Raw genomic sequence first — 21,766 nt, 5'->3', positions numbered from 1 at the left:
CAACTTAGGCCTTTCTTCCGAAGGTTGTCACATTTTCATACAAGTCAAGACATATACCTGCCCGTTTTCTTTCCTAAGCCTCATGCCAGTAACCGCGAGCAGAGGCTGCACTCTCTGGATGTTCAGTGGGTGCTAGCCTTCTACATCGAATGCACTAAGCCGTTCAGAAAGTATATATTCCTGCATCACATCCTGCATCCGCACATGCTACGAGTTGGCCCAAATCCCAGCCCTGACACTTACGGCACACTCCACAAGAGCACAGGCCTCATCAGCAGCATTCCTGGCCCAAGTCCCAATCCAAGAAATCTTCAGGGCAGTGACTTGGTCCTCAGTGCATATGTTCACCTCTCATTATGCCATTGTCCAGCATGCCAGAGATGATGCAGCTTTCGGCAGAGTGGTGCTCCAATCAGCAATTCCATCACTCTGACCCCACTGCCTAGGTAAGGCTTGGGAGTCACGTAATTGGAATTGATATGAGCAATCACTCGAAGAAGAAAACAACAGTTACAAGAAGGTGAGTAACCGTTCTCTTTGAGATGTGTTGCTCATATCCATTTCAAACCCACCCACCTTCCCCTCTGTCGGAGTAGCCGGCAAGAAGGAGCTGAGGAGGCACCAGGTCGGCAGGATCATATATAGAGTACTATGGAGGTGCCACTCCAGGGGGCTCCACAGCCAACCCAACGGGTGCTGCTAGGGGAAAAACTTTCTGACAACTGTGCACGCGGCGCACACACACCTAATTGGAATGGACATAAGCAACACATCTCGAAGAACAGCAGTTACAAGAAGGTAAGTAGCCATTCTTTTTTTAAAAAGAAAAGGAGTACTTGTGGCACCTTAGAGACTAACCAATTTATTTGAGCATGAGCTTTCGTGAGCTACAGCTCACTTCATCAGATGTATCACGAAAGCTCATGCTCAAATAAATTGGTTAGTCTCTAAGGTGCCACAAGTACTCCTTTTCTTTTTGCGAATACAGACTAACTCGGCTGTTCCTCTGAAACCATTCTTTTTTTAGTTCTATAAACTGAAAAACAAAACATCTTTAGCAAACATTTTTGTTTTACCCAGGGTGTGTTATTTACTACTTTAATAAAACTGTACCTCTGCCATTTTGGTAGTTGTCTCAGTACAGATCCTAGTGGACAAGTGTTCACATATATAGATATATAAAATCAAAGTTTGGCACCCTTGTTGGCAGCTTCAGTAGTGAGGCCAAGGATTTGAATGAGTAGAGAGACTGACCTATTCTTTCACCTTCAGGAGAGTTAAGGACTTGAGATTCATTGGCAGGGCAGTATAGAGAAGCTTGTGCTCCCACTCCTCATGTTGTATGTTCTTCAGTTCAGCACTTCTTTTTTTTTTCAAAATTGCTAAAATTACAATCCAAATCTAAGTACTGGAACAAAGTGTCTATTTAATTAGAATTGACAGGAGCTCAATTTTATATCTTGTCTAAAAGTAGGCAACCTCCAGTAATGATGAGTACTGTTTCTTTAAACCTGTAGCAGGAAGCCGGGCAGAGAGGCTGGGGAGGGTCTAGTCAGAAGCTGTACACTAAAGCAGCGAGAGAGTTGCTTTAGGGATAATATTGTTTCTTATTCTAATACAGCCCATTCTTCAGCATTGATTTAAACGTATGTCAAGGGTGCCCTTTTCGAGTGCAGTTTTTTAGACAAACCTTAAATAAGAAGGCAACTTTTTCTATGATTTTTTCCCCCCATTGTCACATAACACCCTTTAGCATTTTACTGTGGCAGACTCAGAGGGAAAAGCGCCGCCTACTGAGTCATCAACACTTGGATTTTCTTGGATGTTGCCAACTGAAATACTATGCTGGCACAATGTACCCTGGTTTATTAAACCTAATGAGATTACAACCCAAGGTGGTATAGCAGAAATTGCCACACATTATAGCATTTTGGCATAAGGTTATTAGGTGTGGTCAAATATAAAGTATGCCCATATAAAATCAAGGGTTGTCATTGTTCCCCTTCTGCTTAGTTTATGCGTAACACATCTCAGGTGGCACGTGACCAGGAGTCATCCCCGAATTTGGTCCGCTGATTGGATCCTTAGCTGGTACTCATGGGAAGTGCCACATTAATGCTGATCCAGGCCCCCCAAAGTTCCCCTCATGCAGTGGTTAAAACTTGACCTTTTACAGTTGTATAACAGTAGCTATCTCAGTAGCTCATAAACATGAAAAATATCAGTGCTTTTGGCCATTCTCTGCTTTCTGCATTTTCTTTTCAGTTCATTCTCGTGGGTAATTCAGCCCCATGAAAACAACTGTAAACCACTGAGTCATACTGTGTGATAGATTCCATTTGTCTTGGGATGATGAGTTGGTGTTATTACGAATAGAAAATTTAAAAAATGGAGGCTTCTGGGCAATCTACAGTTAAAAAGTGAAAAGTTAAGGGAGAAATATGTCACGCCAGATTGTACCTCCAGTTCGGCTGACGGTACATTGAGTGTGCTTTTTTATTTTTAAGTACATTTTAATTAAAGAAAAAAGGAAGGAATGAAAAGGTAAGATAAGATCCTTAATGACAGTGCAGTAGTTACAAACTCCAGCTGTAATGGCAATTCTATAGATAGAAAAAACTTTAGAAGGTGCACACTATATTGTGGATATAGTTCAGAACTGACCAGAAAGAAGAATTCCCATTCTGCAAGAAATTCTGAAATTAGAAAAAAACAAAATGTTCCAAATCAGAACAAAAAATGAAATTGTGAAATTTCCCATGGAATAGGAATTCCAGTATTTCTTTTTGAATAAGTGGAAACAACATTTTGTTTGTACCTTTTTACATTTTTTTGAGGCTCCCTGAAGTGCCCTGGGAGCCAGGTAGCTTGACAAGCTGAGAAACTGGAAGCTCCAGCTGCCAAGAAGACATGAACCTGGAAGTTGGGAGTTTCTTGGCTTCCAGGCACCCAGCTCTCCATCAACCCACCAGTTGGACTGCTGAGGAGCCACAGGACCCTAGAAACATGGGCTCCCCAGCAGCCTGGCAGGTAGCCTGCTGGAGCTTGGTGGGTGAGCTGGAATGGAGCCAGGTAAGTTTTGAAACCTGCCTGGCAGGCATGGATCTACCAGAAATCTGGCTGGTTTCTGTCGGAATTTCACTGAAATTGAGATATTCCCATGGAATGTTTCATTTTCAAATAATCATCATTTTCTGATGGAAAACATTTTGTCGGAAAAATTCCAACTGGCTTTATTGCTGTTGCCCCTGCATCAGGAAGCAAACAAGAGCATAGCCTGAGGGGAACCTATGGGTTCCTTAATCCACAGGCAAAAAGAAAAAAATAGAAGCGTTGGACTTATCACTACACATTTCCACCTAAAATGGATTTAAATGTTTAAATTATGCCTAAATCCCTGGATTAATGTTCTCAGATGGTTACCCATGACCAGCTGCATACATTAATGCTAATGAAAACCCCATAGACAGAATATAAATAATATTTTATATATAACATGTCAAAGCGTATTTAAGTATTCACATAAAATATCTGGCATTGTGAAAATGTTAAAATATATAACGCTGAACAATTATGGTCCAATTTATTCACCTCTGAAAATCAGGAACAGCGGTTCTCAAACTGTGTGTTGGGACCCCAAAGTGGGTCATGACCACGTTTTAATGGGGTTGCCAGGGCTGGTGTTAGACTCGCTGGGGCCCAGGGCTGAAGCCAAAGCCTGAGGACTTCAGCCCTGGGCAGCAGGGTTCAGGCTTTGGCTTCAGCTCTGGATGGCAGGGCTCAGGTTACAGGTCCCTTGCCCAGGGTTGAAGCCCTTGAGCTTTGACTTTACGCGTCCCCCACCCCTCTAACCCGGGGCAGTGGGACTCGGGAGGGCTCAGGATTCGGTCCCTGCTCCTGGGGTCATGTAGTAATTTTTGTTGTCAGAAGGGGGTTGGGGTGCAGTGAAGTTTCAGAACCACTGGGCTATTAGAATGCAAATGGTTTGTGTTTCTAGATACTTTGGATTAAAATAGTTGGTTAAGAAATCAGATAAAATGTTCACAGGAATACCTCATTATGTTTCATCAAGACAGACAGATTTCTGTTTCATTTGTCAAACCTTAGTTAAGGCCATTTTTATTTGTATTATGCTTTGTTCCACTCCAGACACCAGAAAGCCCAACTGTCACTGCAGACCTTCTGGCTACTGTTTTCTGGTTTTAACTTGTGGAGTGAAGATGTGAACAACAGAGACCTTGCAGCACCTAATCTAAAGCTTGTGCTGTTGTGTGTGGCAATGTTCATATCACATATGAAAATGGCAGACTTTTGACTCAAATGTAACAGGAATAGTGCTTCCGTGACTAGAAATGCAATGATGTCACTACACAGAAATCTGTCACCACCTGAAGCTTTTGAAATCCGGATTGCCATATTTGGGGTTGGGAAGGAATTTTCCCCCGGGTCGACCCTGGGTTTTTTTTATCTTCCTTTGCAGCATGGGGCCTGGGTCACTTGCAGGTTTAAACTAGTGTAAATTGTGGATTCTCTTTAAACCATGATTTAAGGACTTCAGTAACTCAGCCAGAGGTTAGGGGTCTATTTCAGGAGTGTGTGGGTGAGGTTCTGGGGCCTGCAATGTGCAGGAGGTCAGGCTAGATGATCATGATGGTCCCTTCTGACCTTAATGTCTATGAGTCTAAGTCACCCAGAGGTGAAGATCAATGGTGGCTGTTGGAGAATAAAAGACAGAGCAGTTAGGGGAACTGTGTGTAGGCAATAGACATGACCTGGAATGATGGAATGGGTATTAGTTTGTGCTTGGGTACCCAGCTGAAGACGAACACAAAAATGTTCAGTAGAGCCAAAAAAACAGGCTGTTAAAAACACAGAATATATAAAATTTAGTAGAATTGTTCCAGTCTGAATTTTTTAGACAACTTTCTTAGTCTGAATAGTTTTAGCAACAATTTGCTGCTTATGACTGGGTGTTCTGTTTTAAAGTATTAAGGACAATCACAGAATTGTTTGTTTTTTCCCCTTATCCTGAAAAAAGGTGGGGAGGGAACCAGTGAAAGTTTAAAGAGATGAAACAGATAGTACCTTAGTAAGAATACTGTATTTATTCTTCAGACATAAAATTATACTCTGTGTCCAAAATGGAAAAACTTTTAATCCATAAGTAAAACATGAACACAGTAATTGTGTCCCCAGGCTACTAACTAAATAATTCAACCATGCTTGTGTATCTGCCCTTAGATACCAGTTTTCTTTTACCAGCTTATTTACTTTTTCATTACCAGATATTATAGGGATAACAGAAACATGGTGGAATAGTAGTCATGACTGGACTACAGGTATTGAAGGGTTTGTGCTGTTTAGGAAAGACAGAAATAAAGGCAAAGGTGGTGGAGTAGCATTGTATATCAATGATGAGGTAGACTGTAAAGAAATAAGAAGTGATGGAATGGATAAGACAGAGTCCGTCTGGGTAAAAATTACATTGGGGAAGAAAACTACTGGAGCCTTCCCTGGGATAGTGCTTGGGGTGTGCTATAGACCGCCGGGATCTAATTTGGATATGGATAGAGCCCTCTTTAATGTTTTTAATGAAGTAAATACAAATGGAAATTGCGTGATCATGGGAGACTTTAACTTCCCAGATATAGACCGGAGGACGAGTGCTCATAATAACAATAGGGCTCAGATTTTCCTAGATGCGATAGCTGATGGATTCCTTCATCAAGTAGTTGCTGAACCGACTAGAAGGGATTCCATTTTAGATTTGGTTTTGGTGAGTAGTGAGGACCTCATAGAAGAAATGGTTGTAGGGGACAATCTTGGTTCAAGAGATCATGAGCTAATTCAGTTCAAACTGAACGGAAGGATGAACAAAAATAAATCTGCAACTAGGGTTTTTGATTTCAAAAGGGCTGACTTTCAAAAATTAAGGAAATTAGTTAGGGAAGTGGATTGGACTGAAGAACTTCTGGATCTAAAGGCAGTGGAGACCTGGGATTACTTTAAATCAAAGTTGCAGAAGCTATCGGAAGCCTGCATCCCAAGAAAGGGGAAAAAATTCATAGGCAGGAGTTGTAGACCAAGCTGGATGAGCAAGCATCTCAGAGAGGTGATTAAGAAAAAGCAGAAAGTATATAGGGTGTGGAAGATGAGAGGGATCAGCAAGGAAAGCTACCTTATTGAGGTCAGAACATGTAGGGATAAAGTGAGACAGGCTAAAAGTCAAATAGAGTTGGACCTTGCAAAGGGAATTAAAACCAAAGGTAAAAGGTTCTATAGCCATATAAATAAGAAGAAAACAAAGAAAGAAGAAGTGGGACCGCTAAACACTGAGGATGGAGTGGAGGTCAAGGATAATCTAGGCATGGCCCAATATCTAAACAAATACTTTGCCTCAGTCTTTAATAAGGCTAAAGAAGATCTTAGGGATAATGGTAGCATGACAAATGGAATGAGGTTATGGAGGTAGATATTACCATATCTGAGGTAGAAGCGAAACTCGAACAGTTTAATGGGACTAAATCGGGGGGCCTAGATAATCTTCATCCAAGAATATTAAAGGAATTGGCACATGAAATTGCAAGCCCATTAGCAAGAATTACTGTATGATTGGAGAATTGCTAACATAGTTCCTATTTTTAAGAAAGGGGAAAAAAAAGTGATCCGGGTAACTACAGGCCTGTTAGTTTGACATCTGCAGTATGCAAGGTCTTGGAAAAAATTTTGAAGGAGAAAGTAGTTAAGGACATTGAGGTCAATGGTAAATGGGACAAAATACAACATGGTTTTACAAAAGGTAGATCGTGCCAAACCAACCTGATCTCCTTCTTTGAGAAAGTAACAGATGTTTTAGACAAAGGAAACGCAGTGGATCTAATTTACCTAGATTTCAGTAAGGTGTTTGATACCGTGCATTGGAAAAGATGGGGATCAATATGAAAATTGAAAGGTGGATAAGGAATTGTTTAACAGGGAGACTACAGCGGGTCATACTGAAAGGTGAATTGTCAGGCTGGAGGGAGGTTACTAGTGGAGTTCCTCAGGGATCAGTTTTGGGACCAATCTTATTTAATCTTTTCATTACTGACCTCGGCACAAAAAGTGAGAGTGTGCTAATAAAGATTGCGGATGATACAAAGCTGGGAGGTATTGCCAATTTAGAGAAGGACCGGGAAATCATACAGGAAGATTTGGATGACCTTGTAAACTGGAGTAATAGTAATAGGATGAAATTTAATAGTGAGAAGTGTAAGGTCATGCATTTAGGGATTAATAACAAGAATTGTAGTTACAACCTGGGGACGCATCAATTAGAAGTAACGGAGGAGGAGAAGGACCTTGGAGTATTGGTAGATCATAGGATGACTATGAGCTGCCAATGTGATATGGCCGTGACAAAAGCTAATGCGGTCTTGGGATGCATCAGGCGAGGTATTTCCAATAGAGATAAGGAGGTTTTAGTACCGTTATACAAGGCACTGGTGAGACCTCACCTGGAATACTGTGTGCAGTTCTGGTCTCCCATGTTTAAGAAGGATGAATTCAAACTGGAACAGGTACAGAGAAGGGCTACTAGGATGATCCGAGGAATGGAAAACCTGTCTTATGAAAGGAGACTCAAGGAGCTTGGCTTGTTTAACCTAACTAAAAGAAGGTTGAGGGGAGTTATGATTGCTCTGTATAAATATATCAGAGGGATAAATACCAGAGAGGGAGAGGAATTATTTAAGTTCAGTACCACTGTGGACACAAGAACAAATGGATATAAACTGGTCATTGGGAAGTTTAGACTTGAAATTAGATGAAGGTTTCTAACCATCAGAGGAGTGAAGTTTTGGAATAGCCTTCCAAGGGAAGCAGGGGGGGAAAAGACCTATCTGGCTTTAAGATTAAACTCGATAAGTTTATGGAGGAGATGGTATGATGGGATAACATGATTTTGGAAATTAATTGATCTTTAAATATTCATGGTAAATAGGCCCAATGGCCTGTGATGGGATGTTAGATGGGGTGGGATCTGAGTTACGACAGAGAATTCTTTCCTGGGTATCTGGCTGGTGAATCTTGCCCATATGCTCAGGGTTTAGCTGATGGCCATATTTGGGGTCGGGAAGGAATTTTCCTCCAGGGCAGATTGGAAGAGGCCCTGGAGGTTTTTCGCCTTCCTCTGTAGCATGGGGCATGGGTCACTTGCTGGAGGATTTTCTGCACCTTGAAGTCTTTAAACCAGGATTTGAGGACTTCAGTAGCTCAGACATAGGTGAGAGGTTTATTGCAGGAGTGGGTGGGTGAGATTCTGTGGCCTGCGTTGTGCAGGAGGTCGGACTAGATGATCATAATGGCCCCTTCTGACCTTAGTATCTATGAATAATTCAATCATGCTTGTGTATCTACCCTTAGATACCAGTTTTCTTTTACCAGCTTATTTACTTTTTCATTATCTAATCAATAATGAGATTTTGACCAGACCAATCCAAATATGCTCGATTCATCCTGAGTTGGTTAGGTAGGGTTGCAGGTCTTTATTAAATTGACTATTCTTGATTCAACTGTTCTGTCTTCTAGGAGTGTATAGCCTAAATGAAGTACTTCAATTATTTCTTTAAATTGCTAATTTTGTTTTACATTGAAGATGAAATGGTTAGCATAAAAAAAGTTGCAACTTCCTTATGAAATTCGAGTCTCTGACTTCCAGTTGTATTTATGGCATAATCTACAGTGGATCTATACCATTGCTGGGGTATCAGATGAACAGACGCTGCTCCTGAATGAGGCTGATGTTTAAGAACCACAGGAAGCCTCACAGGGTCTTAAAATTGTTATTGAGGTTACCCTTAGATGGCGATAAAAGGATAAAAAATTTCACTTGCGTGCTCATCAAACTCAATATTTTGCCCTTCTACTTTAAGAGCCAAGTTTTCAATCAGTGTCAGATTTGATCTTAAAAAATCTGAAGAAACTTATTTTCCACACTTTGGAGAGGAGCATGAATCCTTTCTGTTTTGCTAAATAGCAACACATGGCAGTATTTACATTTGACTTTGGAAGAATTATGTCTTCATTACTTCAGTCCATTCAGTCTCTTATTTCCTTCCACTTCTTTGGTCCTGAGGCATGGTGAGTCAGATAAATTCATACACTGCTGATAGGTAATCATTTAAGACTAATCACCTATCTGCAGTATTGATCAGTAGCTTTTCAGCTTTCACTACAATTCAATGAGAAATAACCACTTTGGTTAATTCAATTCTGAACACGAGACAAGTAAGATAAGCACCAATTTCATATATAACCACATTGCCAAATGTCTGCCTACCTTCCAGAAATTTCTAGTCCATCACCCCTTACAGTTCACAGTTCACCCTCCTCCCTTCTCTTCAGCATCTAACAACAGCTGATTCCACACAGTAACAATATCCCATTCTTTACTCAGCAATGACTCTACCTATTCCCTCTTCCCCTCCAGGCTTACAAGTTGCTTTATATCTTCCTTTTGGTTTCCTCATGTGCCAACATGGCTTAATAAGAGCCTTGATGTTCTCATCACTCTCCTTTTTATATTTAATAGTAGTTAAAGTTTTTATTCAGAGACAGAAATTAGTGCATAACACTTCTAGAATAAAGAAAACCCTTTCAGATATGTTATTGAAATTAGTAATGCAGTGACATAAAGGTTCAAAAAATAAAGCAAGAAATTGAGTTTTTCACAACTTTGCTCAAAGATTGGCACCATAATCATATAATCAAAAAGCAATGATATTGTCTGGAAAAAACACCCCCGTGTATGATGTATGCATCATTAACCGAATATTTACCGTTTAGTCGGTCTTGTCTCATAATCTCAGTGGATTGTCGATTTCCTCAGTGATTTACACAGGCCTTTGTTGCTAAAGTAAATGAACCATTGAACAGTGATGGAAAATGAAAAAGCAGATAACCAAAATGGAGAATCACAATAATTCCCGAAACAAAGCAATTGCTTTGAATTCCAAAATGTTGTTATTGTTGGATATTGACATTTAGTTAATCTTTTCCTTAGGGTATACAGAAATAAATCTAAAGTAGAGGTTAATTTTTGTCTCATTTGATTTCTCTTTTAGGTGTAAATTTCATTTGCAGTAGTGTGTGTAATTCTGTGTAGAGAAGCCCATGTTCCTAATGCTGTGCTTTGGGAAAACACAATGAAGTGCTGAAATCTCATTATTTGCAGTAGCACGGCTGTGTGCCCCGGTGCAAGAGACCTGTTTACAAAGGCATGAGAGCTGAAAATGGCTTTGTTGCACTGGAACAATATCTCAATATCTCCAAAAGTGTTATTCAGTCAGTATTGGCAAGTAACGTACAACAGTGTGGTGGTTATATATCTAAATAATATAAAGTGATTTTCTTTTTAAAATAAATGGAACTTCACATGCCAAATTGGTGGAAATAAAATTCACTATGGTAAATTTAAATAATTCATAAGGCTTCATGTGGAAGGTCTAAATTCTGATCTGTTGGAAAGTGTGCTAAAACAATGCAGAGAATAGTGTTCTACTGAATAATTTCTTTATTAGAGCCCATTTTGGGGCGAAGGCTGTGACAATTCCACAGCAAAACCATCAGCCAGAGGAAGGTCAGATGGTAACCCATTCTTCTATATTCTTCCTGCCAGGTATGTTACTAACCTGTCCGCATGCAGTACCACTGTGAGCACCTACCACTGATACCAGAGGCTCTTCCAATGGGTGTGTTCAGGGAGCTCGTATAATGGCTGAATGCAGGAGTGAGCATATGTGTTTGACTGGCAGATCTTTTCCTTATCTCAGACAGGGAGAAATGTATATAATAAAAATATATCTCTGCCTTCCTTGGTAATCCCCAGTGGAATAATTCTGTTATTGTTGGCAGGCAGCCATTTGCAATATGTAGGGTATGTTGTTGACTATCAGGAGAGGGGGTTAATATTCAATAATTCAGAGAGCATTCCACAGAAAGAAAAGAGGGAAAACTCTAAATGATGGCTCCAGAAAGACGCAGCAAAGACAAGTCTGCCCATGGAACTTCTGTGGACCCATGAAATAAAATTTTCAAAAGATGGGCACATACGTGGCTAACCTAGTTATTAGACTGGAAGCTTAACCTATCATCATTACTCCCTTTGTGGTATTGGCACTGTGGTAGCCAGCCTGTACTATAATCTCAGCATATACACATACCCATCAGCCCCAGACTCTGCCACTGTCCTCTGGCTTCCAGTGCAAGGACAAGCAATGCTTACTGGCTCAGCTCAGTTAAACGTGGCTGCTTGATCCCTGTTCTTAGGAACAAGGATAGGTTAGCTTGTGCAGATAGAGCTGTGATCAGGAGGCACCCTATCACTTTCTCTTTGGAGAGAGGTTGGAATAGGGGCTTGCCTCCCTCTATGTGGTACAGAGATCGGGGGGCCACATTTACAGGCACCCAGAGCTAGCTCAGTCCTATGAGCACAGAGACTGTGGTGCCAATGACTGCCTCTGATGTCTCTACAGACACCTGTGGTACCAGAGTTTGAGAATCCCTGCACTAAAACCCCTGACATCCCTTTGACTGGGAACACCTGCAGAATTTTAGGTTTGTTGATATTGTGGGGGTGGGAGAGTATACTTGTGCATTAAAACCAGCAGATTTAAGCACATGCTTAAAGTTGAGCATGGGATTTAGTATTTTGATGGATAGGAATGGTTTGCTGAACTGGAGCCAAAGTTCACAGTTTAAATCCAATCAGATGTATCTCAAACACACTGGCATCCTTTGAAAGATAAACAGATAAAATCTGAGGTTATCACCAGAAATAAAGTTTCACTTAACAGTTTAAAGTTGAACATACAGGAAGCAATGGACTAATGATTGAGATAAAAATCGAGTCTGATTTTTATGGAGACCCTCTATTAGGATACTTATTTTGTCAGTTATTTAAAAAACGTATACAATCAATCATATTGAAATAAGCTTGAGTCTAAACCAGAATATTTTGTTTTGAAAACATATGTTGTTTTCTAGTTATTGAATCAGAAGACTTGAATAAAACTGTAATTCTTCTGAATATGTATTAAGTATGAAATATATATTTTGGCTCAACAAAATCATTGAACTTGCTTTATCATAAATAGCATATATTTTCAAATACCTGATTTTTTAGTATTTTTAAGAAACAGAACAACTGCACCCCCTAGTGACTAATCATACATATGCAACAAAAGAAAGATATGTTTGAAGTCATGAGGCTTCCTGAAGAGAGAGAGAGATTTTACATAACAGTCATGCTTTGATGGAAGTAGATTATTAGTTATTTTTAAAAAATATATAGATGAAATTCAGAGCTATATATTTTCTTAGAGCCTTGCATGTTCTCATACAAATTTCTTAGCCTGCCACTCTCTGTTAGATATTTGTTGCATAATTGCTATTCACAGTGATAGCATTTCATTAGAAAAGCGTGGTCATATTGCTTGTCAATGTGTCATGTCATACATTTTTATTTTTCTGTTATTGCCAAGGAGAAGCTACTTCTAGTTAGGACTAATATTAATAAAATATTGTATGTAGGTATGAGTGATGTAATGTGACAGTGTGTCAAATATGCTGTAGACAATAATTAACGTTGGAGCTAGTGGAACTGTTAATTTGAATTATGTGCTACATCTGAAACCTTTGGTTTCATCTCAGAGCTTGTCAATATAATCAATAATTTCATCATTATAATATCATTGTACTACTCATTCACACTGAAATAATGGTTATCAGTCAACAGTTAATTAATTCCAACTTTGTCAGCACTGCACACTGACGATTAAAAAAAAATTTCACCTTGTTGAACATGGGATCACCTTTGAAAACCAACCACCCAAACAAACCGAAAGCTGCTGATCAGATTTAAAGCAGTTTTGACTTTGCCAGTTTTCCAGGCTTTTACACAATAATTGGCCCAACCCTTTAGCCATTGGGTTAGAACCCAGTGCTTAATGTGCCTACACTTGTGAACAATTCCTTGGAATCTTTAACAACCACAAGTGATCATGTCCTAAAAACATGACCTACTTAGCAGCATACTGACATCGTACTTTTTTCTCAAGTCAGTATGGAAGCAATCTACTGAATCACAAACGTTACTTCCTGCAGTATCGGAGTCATCTTTGGTGATCTCCCATGCAAGCAATCATCCTGCTTAGCATATGATAGCTATTGACATCACAACTTGAGGAAGGGTGGTTGCAGATTAAAAATTTTATTAAAGTTAATGTTAAAAAATTATATAATACACAGGTTGAGAAAAGAGTGTCTGCATATCTGGGTATAGTGCTTAGTTTATCCACAAATATAAAGTTTATTTTAAAAGTCATAGGTAATATCACTCAGAGGTAACCAATTTAATGCATTGTCTATCTTTGCTGAGATGACAATGTTTATATTGTTAAAATATATTCCTGCAGAAATATATACAAATATTAAATATAGAATTTGTAGCTCATTTGATAAAATGGCACTGTAGCATTTCAGGTGTTTAAACCAATGAGACCTCAGCTTGCTAACGGTTTTAAAAGTATATCAAAAGTGTATCAAAACTTTCATATTTGAACTTTCATATTCAAATTGCTCCCATTGTGTACTTTTTGTTTTATGACTAAATAACTGGATTTTTTTTAGTTTACTTCAAATTGCTGCTGTTTGATTTAATGAAAATTTATTATAATCTATAACAATGAATATATGTAACTAAAATATGCAAATGTGATGTATAATATGCCTTAAATCAAACTTCATTAGAGTGGTATTCATGATATGGTTACATGATATGAAAAACCTCTTGATTAAATTCTTGAATGGTAAAATTTTAAAAAGCACTTCCAAAAGAAAAAATTACAGAAGTATGTCAATTCTCCAGAGGGAATGTCACCCACTTCCACCTCTGTTTGCCACAAACATGTTTTTAATATATCGAGACATCTTCAGAAAAGAGAAACATTTGAAAAAAGTATTAATAAGTACAGGTGAGGAGATTTATGTGGATGATAAACTACCTCAGTACTTTGCAGCTAATCACACTAATTGTGACTTCACATATATATGATGTGTATGTACGAGTATCTGTGTATATATTTGTGTGTATATCTATTATATCTATGAACCAGATTGAGACCAGTTAGCGTGTGAAATCTTCAACTGCTGTAGGATCTTGTAAATGGCATTTCTTGTATTCACCGTTGCAAAGAACATGAAAAGAAAAAATCCCCACTCATATATGTAATGTATTCATAATTAAACTCAACCCTACCAATAATGCTTAAGAGACAGAAAAAATCATAAGGCAAAGGTTAGTAGAGAATGGGGATGAGGGGACTGCAATTGTCACTGGAAATAATTTTTAAAAGATGTTTTTAAAGAAACAATACAACTTTTTATTTCTAAAATGTTTTCTTTCTTGTTGAGGAAAATCCAAGGCATCATGCATTAGTTATGCTATCATGTGAGGGATTTGAGAAACTGTTAAAATTCTTGTTATATTCTATTTGAATGTTTATATTATTCAAGTGCATTTACTTTTAAGCTGAATAGTACATCATGGCAATTGAAATCAAATTAAGAATCCAGCCCAAATCCCAAACTAAAATCTATTGAATTCACTCTCTAAATTTAAATTCCACCAGCATTATCCAAAGTTTACAGCTAAATCAAATTAAATGATTGCATTGGTGAGTTTTACTGGCTTTTGATATGGGATTTCATACGGAATCATTCTTAGCCAGACTGTGTGGGCATCCTTCCTCACATTGAGTAGTACAGGTAGGCACATTGACTTCAGTGGGATTATTCCTGTGTAAAGTACTAGTCAGAATGATTAAGGGTATTGCAATCTAGCCCTCTGTTTGATGGCTACAGACACTCTTTAAAAGATAGGTAAATGGCTACACAATTAACACTAAATTCATCAAAGGGATATGTGAAAGAGTACTTTTAAACAATTGCCAATGTCTGTATTATCCATAAATCAATTTCTGTTAATTTCAACCTTTACATTATAGTGCCCATCTATAAAAAGGGAAATAAGGACAACCCAAGGAATTACAGACCAGTCAGTTTGACTTCTGCATCCGGAAAGATAACAGAGCAAATAATTAAGCAATCAATTTGCAAACACCAAGAAGACAATAAGGTGATAAATAACAGTCAGCATGGATTTGTCAAGAACAAATTGCGTCAAACCAACCTGATAGCTTTCTTTGACAGGCTAACCAGCCTTGTGGATGGGCGGAAGCAGTAAATGTGGTATTTCTTGACTTTAGTAAGGCTTTTGATACTGTCTCGCATGACCTTCTCATAAACAAACTAGGGAAATACAACCTAGATGGAGCTACTATAGGGTGGGTGCATAACTGGTTGGAAAATCATCCCCAGAGAGTAGCTATCAGTGGTTTACAGTAATGCTAGAAGGGCATAACGAGTGGGGTCCCAGAGGGATCGGTTCTGGGTCCGGTTCTGTTCAATATCTTCATCAGTGATTTAGATAATGCTGTAGGGAGTACGCTTATAAAGTTTGCAGACGATACCAAGCAGGGAGGGGTTGCAAGTGCTTTGGAAGATAGGATTAAAATTCAAAATGATCTGGACAAACTGGAGAAATGGTCTGAAGTAAATCGGATGAAATTTAATAAGGACAAATGCTAAGTACTTCACTTAGGAAGGAACAATCGTTGCACACATGCAAAATGGGAAATGACTGCCTAGGAAGGAGTACTGCAGAAAGGGATTTGGGGGGTCATAGTGGATCACAAGCTAAATATGAGTCAACAGTGTAACACTGTTGGGGAAAAAAAGCAAACATCATTCTGGGATGTATTAGCAGGAGTATTGTAAGCAAGACACGAGAAGTAATTCTTCTGCTCTACTCCGTGCTGGTTAGGCCTCAACTGGAGTATTGTGTCCAGTTCTAGACACCACATTTCAGGAAAGATGTGGACAAATTGGAGAAAGTCCAGAGAAGAGCAACAAAAATGATTAAAGGTCTAGAAAACATGACCTATGAGGGAAGATTGAAAAAATTGGATTTGTTTAGTCTGGAGAAGAGAACACTGAGAGGGGACATTATAACAGTTTTCAAGTACGTAAAAGGTTGTTACAAGGAGGAGGGAGAAAAAATGTTCTTCTTAACCTCTGAGGATAGGACAAGAAGCAATGGGCTTAAATTGCAGCAAGGGCGGTTTAGGTTGGACATTAGGAAATACTTCCTAACTGTCAGGGTGGTTAAGCACTGGAATCTCCACCATTGGGGATTTTTAAGAGCAGGTTGGACAAACACCTGTCAGGGATAGTCTAGATAATACTTAGTCCTGCCTTGAGTGCAGAGGACTGGACTAGATGACCTCTCGAGGTCCCTTCCAGTCCTTTGATTATATAATAAGCAGTTACTTTTTTAAGTGAATTTTGTGTTTATGAAAATTACCCAGTTGATAGTCGTGGGAGAAAAGTTCCTCTTTTTTTAATCTATAGAGCTGGTCTAGCATAGACAATGGCAATGTAAGCTTCCACTCATCAATGTGTTTGAACTCAAAACACTTCAGGGGGCTTCTGGATAGTTCATTCTTTATGTCCATTTAGTACTTGGCTTTATAGATGAGACTCCAGTAAACATGTTGTTTGAAATTGGACTGGAGGAAAAGTATATTGACTAGATTACCTAGTAGGCATCTTCATCTCTAACTTCTGTGATTTTGCATTTTCTTTTTTATGATGTGGACTTTTGTTCACTAAGAACTCGAGTGAGTTCCTACTCATAAGCTACTCAGCTGCTGACAGATGTTGATTACCTTTGTTCTCTATTGACCTCTATGTAGCTTGAACCTGCGGTTTAAAAGTCAGACTTTGTGTCCCCTTACTAATACCCAAGGATATCTAGTCTCCTTAAGAGAGAAAAAAAAGTTGAATTCCTGATGGTCAGGCTCTAATCTTAAATAGGAATTAATTTATATCTCTAACATGTTCTATTGTGCTTCCCTGCACAAATGAAGGAAAGGTGTTTTTGAGATATTTTGCAATAAGTTACGCATGTGTGATTTGAATCTGATCCTTAATATATTTGAAAATTAATAAATGTTGAGAATAAATAATAGAAAGCAACATTTATACTTTAGTATTTCTAGTAATGGTCTAATAAGCAATGCTGACATCTGTAAATATTTGATAAACTATTTGTTACCTTGGAAATCACACTACACATGATAACCCTGAAAAAACTCTACATACCAATGGAAATATTGCTATGTCCTATATAGATTCTGCATCTGGAATGAAATTATTTGTACTTACCTATTAGTATAGGTCCATTGACTTCAATGGAGCTGCACTGATTTACACCAGATGAAGGTCTGTCTGATAAAGTTCTGTCCTTACATTTTATGGAGCCGCTCTGTTTAGAGATTCTTAATCAAGATTCTCTTTCCTTTAAGTCATATTTCTTGGATTCAACTGTCTGTTTAATGGATATAGTAATGCGATAGTTTTGTTTTTCTGAAACAAATAGTACAGTTTTGAAGGAGAATATTATTGCTTCTGTTTAAGACAGCTGGTATGTATTGGCTACTCACCAATACTTCAAGAGTTCATGAACTTGGAATAATATCACAGAGAATGTAGTTCATGTGAAAGATATTGTGCTAGTATGTGATCAATATAAATGTGCAGACTAAGGTGGAGAAATGGGAGTTCCAAGTTTGCATAATTGTTAAAGCACAAGATATGCAGGGAGCGATGTTGTAGAACAGGGAAGAATTCATTAAGGCAAGAAGCTTAATTTTGTTGTTGAAAACAGTGAGCCAATGAAGAGATTCAAAGGTGGGATGGTGAAGTATTCAGACTGTTAGACAAGGAAGATGATCTTAGCAGCAGAATTTGTTATTAACTGAAAGAGTGCAAATGTAGTTGTTAGGGAGGCCCAGAGGAGGGGGATTACAGTAGTCAAAATGATGAGGGACTGAACAACAATTAAAGGATTGTGGACAGTTAGAAGAGTTTGAATTTTGGAATGTTATGGAGAGAAGAAATGGCAGAATTTGGAAATAGCCTAGAAGTTTGGGAAAGGGACGAAGATAACCCCCAACTTCACATGCCTGTGGGACACTAATGGTGATGGTATTGCCACCAGTTGAGGTGGGTGGGTGTGGGGGGAGAATAGGATTCTGTTTTGGCCTTTCAAATTTAAACTGACAAGACATCAGGAATATATGTTGGAGAAATGGCCTGAAAAGGGGAGGGAAGGATGGATGGAGAGAAATCTACAGTAATTCACATTCACCACAAAAGAAGGCTCTAATCAGATTTTAAGACTGTTAGTCAAATATGTTTGTGGTGTTTTCTGTTTGTTCTGCATATAGTGGTTAATCTGCTCCAAAATATAACAATCTGCTTTCTTAATCATTAATAAGGGCCAGATTGACTGAAATTGATGCGGGAGGTATAAATTATGTCTCCTTGCAAAAGTGAAATCCTTGTAACCAGAACAGGTTCATCCCAAGGGAAAGGAGCAAGGGTAGATGGCACCACCATCACCATCTCTCAGGGCTTTTGCTGGGAGGAGAGAGTAGCAGTGTTAGTGTATGGCTGAGTTCCATAGGAGCCTTGCTGACACAGGCTGGAGGTGGTATGTGCTGAATCAAAGCATGTTACACATGCTTTGGGCAAATGCTACTTCCCACCAGAATAGCCCACCCTTGGGGTTACAACCTGTCCAATTAGTGTGGCTGATAAGCATTCCACTTTGTAACTTCCCACCAAAGCTACAGTCTAAACAGATAAAAATCAGTCATTTCTCATAATACGCTCCCCACTCTGACTACATAATTTGTCTCTGTGTAGTTCATGCTGCAAAGAGTTAATGGCAACTTGAATGGAGGCAGAGACATTCAGTCTAATGCCAGGAAGGCTCAGGAGGACTGTCCACAGAAAAATGCAATGCATGATGATTATTATTAATAATTATCAGCATTTTCAACAAAAGATGCTGTGATTGATGTACTGAAATGTACTTTGATTTTCACAGGGCTTTGTCTGTCCAATGGAAAGAGATCCTACTGCCACAGTATTTTAAGTATGCTGATGTTAGCACAAGATCAGTATTTTTGTGATGGCAACCATCACAGGATGCATATATTGTGCTGACATCTAACACAGTATGTATATATTTTTAATATACATACTGTCCTAACACTATGGAAAAGAACATCCAAGTTTTTTTTATATGTAGTAGGTTAATACATACATTCAAATACACAAGTATCCTACCTGCATCCTGATGGTTGTGAGATTATGGTGAATTTTGACTTTTTGAATTTTAAGAGACACATGTATCATTTTTATAGTATGTTTAAGGTAAACTCAGCAATGCATACAGTTGCATTCTTTGCACTGCATTAGATTTCAGTAATGTTATCAAGTGTGTAGGAGTATAAAAAGCCTTGGCACATTCATATGTACTTACAAATATTACTTCTACATGCAGAGTCTGTCCGTGATTTGGCATATTAACAATTTGCTCATTTAAAAATATTTTAATAAAAAATGCCCTTTAGTTCACTCCTACCCAGCAGGACTGTAGTGTGCCAAGCAAGTAAAGATCTGATGTTTGTCTAAGTTCTCTGCATAGACCCACTGCCACACTGTTCAACTATCATCAAGTCAAACTGCTAGATTGCATTGTTTTACATTCTTTTAATTATTCTTCCTCTCATTTTTGTTTATTAAGAAAAATCTTACAAAAATTGGTCATGAAGAAGAACAGTGGGACAAGTTTACATGGATTTAATTATATTACAGTCAGTTAGAGCCTAGAATAATTATTTGGGCTGGAGTTAGTTAGCAAGCTTCCCTACACAACACACCATACACCTCTCCTCCCCTCTCCACACCAGAAAGTTGATCATATATAAAAGTGAAAAGCTCAAACTGTGGAATTAGAGGTGTCATTAGTGAAAGTTTCTAATGAAGAGTAAAAGAGTTAGGTGGAAAAATGAAAAGAAGAGAGGGGCCTCTTCCGTATTGTATCCAGATTTTTACTGACCCCATGATCATAGTAGGTTTAAACTAGTGTAAATAGTGGATTCTCTGTAGCTCGAGTTTTTAAATCATGATTTGAGGACTTCATTAACACAGCCAGAGATTAGGGGTCTATTACAGGAGTGGGTGTGTGAGGTTCTGTGGTCTGCAATGTGCAGGAGGTCACACTAGATGATCATGATGGTCCCGTCTGGCCTTAAAGTCTATGAGTCTAATATCTGAGCACCTTTCAGAATTGTATTAAGTGAGATAGATAGTGTCTGTTAAATGTTGTGTTTCCTTTCCACCCCATTCCCATTTCAGTATGCAAAACTGGCACACATTGCAATGAAGATCAGAGTAAAAGAAAATATATATCGCTGTCACCCCTTCATAGCTCTCTCTTTGTTCCAGCTTCTCCCCTCCAGTATAGCTCTTATCCTACCACCACTCGCACTTGCTTGCCACACTGTGTCTTACACTCTCCCACCTTCCCATCCTGTCATTTCCGTCAAAAACATTTCAGTTGGGAATTCCCACGCATCTGATATTTGCATAAAGCCTCTCCATGTCCAGACCTAGAAGTATGCAGTCAGGCTCTTCGGAATGAGGATAGGGATGCACTATACATGCTCCATGTATCCCCATTCTCCTAGCAGGGAGCAGGTTTTTCCATGGCTTGCAGTTGGTAACGGAAGGTTCTTAAATAGGTGAAGTGGCCTGAAGACCTTCCCTTTTCTTAGAGCTCCAAAATGACATTTGGCCTGGGGAAGAAGATTATTCATCAGTAATCAGAGGCGAGGGAAAGTCCCCCTATCTCAGTAATGTTGGGATAGTTGTCCTCTCACCACTGATGTGAGGCAAGAGCTCCCCTTTGCCCAATATAATAGCATTCAGAAATGAGAGATTCTCCTTCCAGAGTCCAAAACTGCATGCAACTCTCTTTTTATGTAAATAAAATCAGGCCTGTGTTTCCTTCTCTCCTTACTGTGTTGCAGCTCTTTGTCTCTGAGCTGTGCAAAGGGAGCTAGTGTAGCCCTACAACTTATTAACTTCTTCAGCTTGGGAACAGAATTCTTTTGACAAGAGGGAATGGGCCCACATGGGTCTTAGAAGACAGTAACTTTTTACTTCAATGGATCTAAGTGACATCCCCTTTCAAAACAATCCTGCTTGTCTAACATACGTATAATGTGACTGCATTCAGAGCTGCGTACACATCCATGAGAACTTGGGAATTCTTTTCAGTTTTCACAATTATACATTGGAAATGAGAAAAATTTCCAGTATGGACGTAGAACACCACCTTAGCAGGGGGAGAAATGGAATTTAATTTACAGTATTTCATTTATGAAACCTTTGAATTGCTTCCAAAAAAAAAAATGAAAACAAATGAGAGTTCGCTGAGACAGGGTCATGTGACCACAGTGATCTTGTGGTGGCTGCTTAATAGTTTTCTGAATTATCAGTGTGCCTTGCAAGTGAGAAGATCATACTGGCCTGGTATGTAAAATAAGAAGTATTAACACACTTACAGTGAGGACACTCTGGGCAAGTCATCTATCCCGTGAGATGATAAATGATAAAATACCAGATTAGTGGCCAGATGAATTTTGTACTTGTGCCAGAGATGGAAAGCAAGTAACAAGCACTCAACTGGCAGGGCAAAACATACATGCAGGGGTAAATAAAGGTGAATGAGTACTTTCAAAAGCAAGAA

The 21,766-nt window shown here is 38.8% G+C and overlaps 1 protein-coding gene and 1 long non-coding RNA gene across 4 annotated transcripts in view; one reads left to right on the top strand and one right to left on the bottom strand.

Annotated features, from left to right (window-relative positions):
* LOC142072895 (uncharacterized) overlaps nucleotides 1-17,447 on the bottom strand; it is a 32,611-nt gene extending 15,164 nt beyond the window's left edge. Inside the window, exon 1 of the long non-coding RNA XR_012669502.1 lies at nucleotides 17,326-17,447. This is a non-coding gene — a long non-coding RNA (uncharacterized LOC142072895). The remainder of the gene's footprint in view (nucleotides 1-17,325) is intronic.
* The window catches only part of ANK3 (ankyrin 3), a 558,892-nt gene that overhangs the window by 197,362 nt on the left and 339,764 nt on the right, over nucleotides 1-21,766 (top strand). The gene's annotated exons all lie outside the window — the stretch shown is intronic.

The sequence above is a fragment of the Caretta caretta genome, chromosome 7, assembly GCF_965140235.1.
Source record: "Caretta caretta isolate rCarCar2 chromosome 7, rCarCar1.hap1, whole genome shotgun sequence".
Taxonomy (NCBI): Eukaryota; Metazoa; Chordata; order Testudines; family Cheloniidae; genus Caretta; species Caretta caretta.
Note: the sequence above shows the minus strand (reverse complement) of the source record. Positions and strands in the feature narration are given on the sequence as shown.